At 38.2% G+C, this 7,618-nt stretch overlaps 1 long non-coding RNA gene across 1 annotated transcript in view; it reads left to right on the forward strand.

Annotated features, from left to right (window-relative positions):
* LOC113625637 (uncharacterized) overlaps positions 1-7,040 on the forward strand; it is a 33,575-nt gene extending 26,535 nt beyond the window's left edge. The window contains exon 5 of the long non-coding RNA XR_003434759.1: positions 6,891-7,040. This is a non-coding gene — a long non-coding RNA (uncharacterized LOC113625637). The remainder of the gene's footprint in view (positions 1-6,890) is intronic.
* Positions 7,041-7,618: the final 578 nt, after the last annotated feature.

Consider the following 7,618-nt stretch of genomic DNA (forward strand, 5'->3'; position numbering starts at 1 on the left):
AAATAAATAAATAAATAAGTTTGGATCAGCAAGAAATGAAATAAGCATGGCTGGAAATCAAATTCTCACCAAAAGAAAAGACTGGAAATCCCAGCACATTCCCTAGTCAATTCATCAAGATGATTATGCCTTGTCTCCTCTCTCCTAAATCTCCCACATTTCCCTGCTCCTCACTTCGAACATTTTATTGATAAATAGAAGCTATCACAAGAGAAACTCCTTTTTCCCACGTTATACCTATCAACCTGACTTCATCTGTACTCTTCCTTTATAAAGGGTGAACTCTCCCTGCTCTTATCTAAGGCAAGCCCCTCTACTTGTACCCTGGATCCCATCTTGTATAGTCAAGGATTGTGCTCCTGTGATTACCCCCTCCATTTCCTGCATCCTCAGTTTCTCTCTCTTTACTGGATTATTCCAATCAGTAAACATACTGTAGTATTTCCTTCTAAAAACACCATCACCCTAGACCTCATATCCTCTTCCACTTACTTGGTGAGTAGGAGCCCATTTTTTCTGCTCCCTTTTATAACAAACTTTTTTTTGCGGTACGCGGGCCTCTCACTGTTGTGGTCTCTCCCGTTGCAGAGCACAGGCTCCGGACGCGCAGGCTCAGCGGCCATGGCTCATGGGCCCAGCCACTCCGCGGCATGTGGGATCTTCCCGGACCGGGGCACGAACCCGTGTCCCCTGCATCGGCAGGCGGACTCTCAACCACTGCGCCACCAGGGAAGCCCCTATAACAAACTTTTAAAAGGTTGTCTCTACTTGGCAGTTTCCACTTCCTCACCATACATCATCTCTTTAGTCCATTCCAATTAGGATTATTGTCTCCATAGCTCCACCTAAACTGCTCTTGTTGAGATCATCAGTTACCTTCTTGCCAGATCATTTTCCTTTTCCCAAATGTTTGGGACTCCCAGGCATATTCCTCACCCTTTTTTTTCTTCACCATAATATTAATTTCCCCCTCAGTCATCTTATCCAATTTTTCTGATTTTAAATATTGTCTGTGTTCTTAGGACTCCTGAAATTTGTATTCTATCCCTAATACCTTTGTCGAGCTCCGAACCCGTATCTACCAACTCCACTCAGATGTCCAATAAGGACTGCAAAGTTAACTCATTCAAAACAAACATACTGGTTTTCTTCTCCCTGTCAATTTACTTCTCCCCAAGTTTCCCCCATGTCAACAAGTGGCATTATTTTCATCCAGTTGCTCAAGACAAAAACCTAGAAGTCATCCTTAATTCCTCTTTGTGCCAGTTATTAGGCTGTTATCTCTTAGCAATAAACCATTCCATACTCTGTGATGCTGGGACTGGGACTCTGCAAGCTACATTTCTATACTTTGCCAGCTGAATCCTTGCTACAGTCTGTCAGTAAGCGACATTAGAAAAAAAAGACTAAAAGTCAGGAAGAGGGAAAAAGAACTTGCTCCTCCTTGTTGGCTTTCTGCACCTGCCAGCATTGCCCCAGTTATGGACCTTCACCCTCACAGCAGCAGTTAGCCCCAAATTTCAACTATTTTCCACTTCCCTAGAACCAGCCTCAGCACACCTCTCAGAGCCACTAGCAGCAAGTGGGCAGCACCCCCTGCCCCAGGTCAGGGTTCCAACTCTGCTGGGTCTCCCCTCCTAGCCCCGGGGTTCTAGTAACTTCAGGTCTTCCCAAGTTTATCCAGGACTAGGTTAGTTCCTGAAGTTATTATATTATCTCAGTGCTCCCCTTTTCCTTTTTCAGTTAGACAACACCTGTCTGACCAATTCTTTATACTCAATTTATTGCTGTTGAAATACTTAGCAGCAGCCAGAGTGACTCCTCTAAAGCATATGTCATCTCCTTGCTCCTCATCACGGTTGGAACAAAATTCAGCCTCCTCTTTCAGGCCTTCAGCCCCTTTTGTGACCCGGCCTATCCAACTTTCTAGTCTCACCTCTCACCAGTTTCTGATTACTCATTCAGCTCTAATCATTCTGTCTTGAACACACCACTTTTCCACTGCAGGGCCTTTGTACTTGCTCTTCTCTACATCTGGATTGTCCAGGTCTTTGCCTGTCTCACAGCCTCGTTCCATTCACGTTTATTCTCAAATGTCATCTCGGAGAGGCCTACTCTCACTGCATTATCTAAAATGCACAATTCCCCCCCACCTCCATTTCCTTACCTGGGTTTCTTATTCTCACTACCTGACTTTGTTATGTTATTTCTCCCTCCCCTATTCTCAAGTAAAAAGCTTCATAGCTTCACATAAAGGAAGGGATGTGATCTTATTTATCCCTGGTGCTGGCACTCAATAAATTCCAGTTGACAATTGAATTTAATAAGTGAATGCAGAAGAAAAGTGGACCAAAGTAATTGCAAACAAGGTAATATGCAAGTGAGACAAAGACAACATGATATAGCCTACTTCAACTCCCTGAGTACATAATGCAACAAATGAATCAGAAGAAGCACTTAAAGATGTAACAGAAGAGAATTTCCACAAAATCATGAAAGAACTGAATCTGCAGAATAAAATGTTCAAAGAAAAATGGACATATACTATTCATATCAAGGCATATACTGGTTAAGCTATTAGCCATGAAGAATGAAGGAAAAAATTCAGACCTCCAGGCCGAAAACTAACTTATCAGAGGGAGGAAATCATGCTGGCCTTAGACTTCCTCTAAGCAATATTCAAAGCCAGAAAACAAAGGAAAAATGTTTGCAGTCTTAAGGCAAAGCCAGCATGACGCCAAACTATGATATCTAAGTAAGTGACATTCAGAAATTGATGAAAAAGGCAAACATAACATCCACGAATCCATGTTAAAAAAAAAAAAAAAAAACTACTTAGTGAGGAGCAGATAGCTAAGTGATGAATCAAAATTAATAAGTAGGAATTGAGAACTGAGGTGTGTTGCGACCACTGGATTTTAAAATAGAGATCAAGACCAAATGACCAAAGGAATTAAGGTTACAAAACAGGAACATTAAAACCTTCACTTTAAAAAATAATGACATAAATAAAAATATATCTTTTTCATGGCAGAGTCAACTTGCATTTCTAAATTGGAAACATACAGATAAAAAAATCTCCAAACTCTTAATTTTTTAAACTTTGGATATTTTAGGACATGAAATCTCTTGTGGCAAAGAAACATTTTTCTAGAGTTCAGCAATTCCTTCAGCTTATCTTACTACTACCAAATTCAAATAATTTTAACACTTTAAAAATTTAAAAAGTATGCACATTCTCATCTTAAATAAGATTAACTTATTTGTATAAGTGCATAGAAATATGCCTACCACGATGGTCACTTAATATTGATGGTAAAATCTGGGATCTGAGGAGATTTAAAAACCTTCCTATAACTTTCTATATTGTTTGAATTATTTATAAATGAACATGTATTGTTTTTATGAAACCAATAAAAACACTATCCTTAAAATACTATTATATACAGCAGTGTGAATATACTTAATACTACTGAACTGTACATTTTAAAATTATTAAGATGGCAAAGGGCTTCCCTGGTGGTGCAGCGGTTGAGAGTCCGCCTGCCGATGCAGGGGGACACGGGTTCGTGCCCCGGTCCAGGAAGATCCCACATGCCGCCGAGCGGCTGGGCCCGTGAGCCATGGCCGCTGAGCCTGCGCGTCTGGAGCCTGTGCTCCACAACGGGAGAGGCCACAACAGTGAGAGGCCCACGTACGGCAAAAAAAAAAAAAGATGGTAAAGTTTGTTATGTGTTTTTTTACCACAATTAAAAATAAAAAATACTATTATAAAAATTATGATATAGGTCCAGCCATTATGGCTTTACAGATGGATTTTGACTATCCCAAATTCTCCTCAAATCAATTTTTTCCACCAAAGATTACCCCTCAAATTATACCCTTCACATAATACTCTGTACTTGCTTATACCTTATCTAATTTAATTTTAGAAACAGAGACCATTCACTGGCAGACATTGTTATAAGTATGCAAAATGAAAAGATGCATGTAAAAAGTAACTAATATGTTGTATTACTCTATTAAATATCTTAGTGTTATGAAAATGTAAATATATGTTATTTGATTTACATATTTTGGTGGAAATCTTTTAATGATTTTTTTTCTGATTGTTAAAATATGTGCCCATTTTAGAAAATATGAAAAAGAAGGTAAAAACCACCATAATTACATAATATATTTTGGTATATTTTTTCTCCCAACCCTTGAGGAGAAATAGTTTTGTAACCTAAAAGATTTATCTGTACATTAAATTAATTAAATTCTCTGTGGCATTAAGTATTTTTAGTGGTTGCAAAAATTCCATTAGATTGATGTACCATGGTTTATTTAATCACTCCTTTACTACTGAATATTCAGATTGTCTCCTCTCTATAGGTGCTGTAATGATCATATATAAATCTTTGACTTCATATCTAACTTTTTTAGGATTGGTTCCTGGAAGTGGAACTACTATTATCAAAGATTTGGACACTTTTGACTCCAGAAAAGTAATATAGTAATAGATGAGTTTGTAAATTTCATTGCATTCTTAGCAACACTACCTGTTAGCACTTCTTTTCTTTTTTTCTTTTTTTAACATCTCTATTGGAGTATAATTGCTTTACAGTGTTGTGTTTCTGCTGTATAACAGAGTCAACCAGCTGTATTTATATATATATTCCCACGTCCCCTCCCTCTTGCGTCTCCCTCCCACCCTCCCTATCCCACCCCTCTAGGTGGTCACGAAGGACCGAGCTGATCTCCCTGTTCTATGTGGCTGCTTCCCACTAGCTATCTATTTTACATTTGGTAGTATATACATGTCAATGTTACTCTCTCACTTCGTCCCAGCTTACCCTTCCCCCTCCCCATGTCCTCAAGTCCATTCTCTACATCTGAGTCTTTATTTCTGTCCTGCCCACAGGTTCTTCAGAACCACTTTTATTTTTCAGATTCCATATATATGGGTTAGCATACGGTATTTGTTTTTCTCTTTCTGACTTACTTCTCTCTTTATGACAGACTCTACATCCATCCACCTCACAACAAATAACTCAATTTCGGTTCTTTTTATGGCTAATATTCCATTGTATATACGTGCCACATCTTCTTTATCCATTCATCTGTTGATGGACACTTAGGTTGTTTCCATGTCCTGGCTATTATAAATAGTGCTGCAATGAACATTGTGGTACATGACTGTTTTTGAATTATGGTTTTCTCAGGGTATGTGCCCAGTAGTGGGATTGCTGGGTCATATGGTAGTTCTATTTTTAGTTTTTTAAGGAACCTCCATACTGTTCTCCATAGTGGCTGTATCAATTTACATTCCCACCAACAGTGCAAGAGGGTTGCCTTTTCTCCACACTCTCTCCAGCATTCATTGTTTCTAGATTTTTTGATGATGGCCATTCTGACTGGTGTGAGGTGATACATCATTGTAGTTTTGATTTGCATTTCTCTAGTGATTAGTGATGTTGAGCATCCTTTCATGTTAGCACTTATTTTCAATCTCTGTCAATCTGATGGGAAGACTCTTTCTGTAATTTAGTTTGATAAAGTTGCATTTTTGCTGATCCACTCAATAACTTTACTATTTCAAGGACTTATAATTCTTTGTCTTCTCCATGATGCTTAACAGAGCCTTGCTAAGATACAGAAGAAATGTATTGTTTTATTGGCTTTGGCAGCATTTCTTTTAAAATACATTATATCTTGAACACATAGAAAGGTGAAGAAAGATAACATCAAAAAGGATCCAAATTATTTTACTTAATAAAAAGTAAGATTGTATTCAATTCTTAATGTAGTCATAGAGCGTTATTACTATCAGCCAGCAATATCATATTTTATTTATTGAAATCATATTGAATTTATTGCTTAATGTGCCATTTTTACTACAGCACTTTTCAAAATGCTTCAAAATGCTTAGTCTATAAGGTTAAGAAAAACATTCACTAGATAACTACTTTGAAATAATTTCCTCAACTCTGCCTTCATTCAAGAGGCCTAAAAACAGACTGGCCTACTTCCAACTTTCACGTTATCTTTGCTATGAAGTCATTCTATAGATAGGTTAATAAGCATTCTGGCATACAGAAAAATAGTTTCTGTAAAACTATATTGCATAGTTTGGCTGGGGTTGTTCCTCCTTCAGAACTGCATTACGTAATTTTAAAGTGTTTACTTAAGCTCCTTTGGGCTGCCTCCATGGTAGCTATGAAGTCACTGAGAATTAGGAACAGTTTGGGGCCTGATAACAAAGTCTATTAGTTTAATGTGAACACTTTGTCAATTTTGTTTTTATCACTGCCATATAAGGAACTTTAAAAACAAGGATATTAATTCATTTTATTTTTTTAAAAAGTTTGCTACTTCAAAAATCATTAAGAAATACACACACACACACAAAAGGTTCATAAATGTACATTTGCTCATTACCTAAATGTACTTATTTTAAAACCCGTACTCTATAGCATGAATTCACAGTGTGATTTTGACTTATAAATAATTATGCAAAATTACCAAAATGTATAGAGCACAGGCTTTAGGAGAGTATGAATTATTAAAACGGCCTAAGCACTATTTCTATCTGTAAGTCATAAAGGAAGTTTTCTATGAGAACATCAAAGATATATAAATTATAATAATATCAGCTTTGGGAGAATTTAAAAAGATACTAGGTTATAAGATTATTTTATCTTGATTACACAGAGAAAGGGAGTATCTTCAGTTCCTTAGAGAACTCTTGAGCTCCTTTACCAACTAAATAAGAATGTGTCATGCAATGTGCGTTGTACAAGTGGGAGAAGAGTCATTCAGATTTTGTATGTTAATCAAGTGTTATATCACCTCAAGGAAACATGCAAATTCTTATAAAATACCTAAAATCTCAACCATCACTTTAGAATTACTGAGTTTTATGAACCAACAAGCCCAAGTAAAGTCAAGATCCTGACATCTGGGACTTCCCTGGTGGCGCAGTGGTTAAGAATCTGCCTGCCAATGCAGGGGACACAGGTTCGAGCCCTGGTCTGGGAAGATCCCACGTGCTGCAGAGCAACTAAGCCTGTGTGCCACAACTACTGAGCCTGTGCTCTAGAGCCCACGAGCCACAACTACTGAGCCCACGTGCTGCAACTACTGAAGCCCACGCTCCTAGAGCCCATGCTCCGCAATGAGAAGCCACCGCGATGAGAAACCCGCGTGCCGCAACGAAGAGTAGCCCCCACTCACCGCAACTAGAGAAAGCCCGCGCGCATCAACAAAGACCCAACACAGCCAAAAAAAAAAGATCCCGACATCTAAAAACATGTAACCCTTTAAATGTCATTTTATTTTAATTATGTAACATGAGTTTATTATAAAATTACTTATAGGAATAATCTCGATAGCATTTTGTTTTTTAACTTTGAAGTCATTGATGGCCTTGCCAATGATCTAGTGAGGTCCAAAGTCAGGGACAATTCAAGGAGGGAATGGAAGAACTTTTAGGACCTGATTATCTCCTTGAAGGTGCAGCCACTGTGCGTGTCCTACCTAGCTTAGGAGAGAGAGAAGTGTCTGTGTATAGGAGGCCTAACCTGGAGGGGAGGGAATGGTCATGAGGGAGAAAAATGGGGGATAATTATGAGAC

Source organism: Aethalodelphis obliquidens, unplaced genomic scaffold, assembly GCF_003676395.1.
Source record: "Aethalodelphis obliquidens isolate GAN/ISIS:26980383/991018 unplaced genomic scaffold, ASM367639v1 scaffold16, whole genome shotgun sequence".
NCBI lineage: Eukaryota > Metazoa > Chordata > Mammalia > Artiodactyla > Delphinidae > Aethalodelphis > Aethalodelphis obliquidens.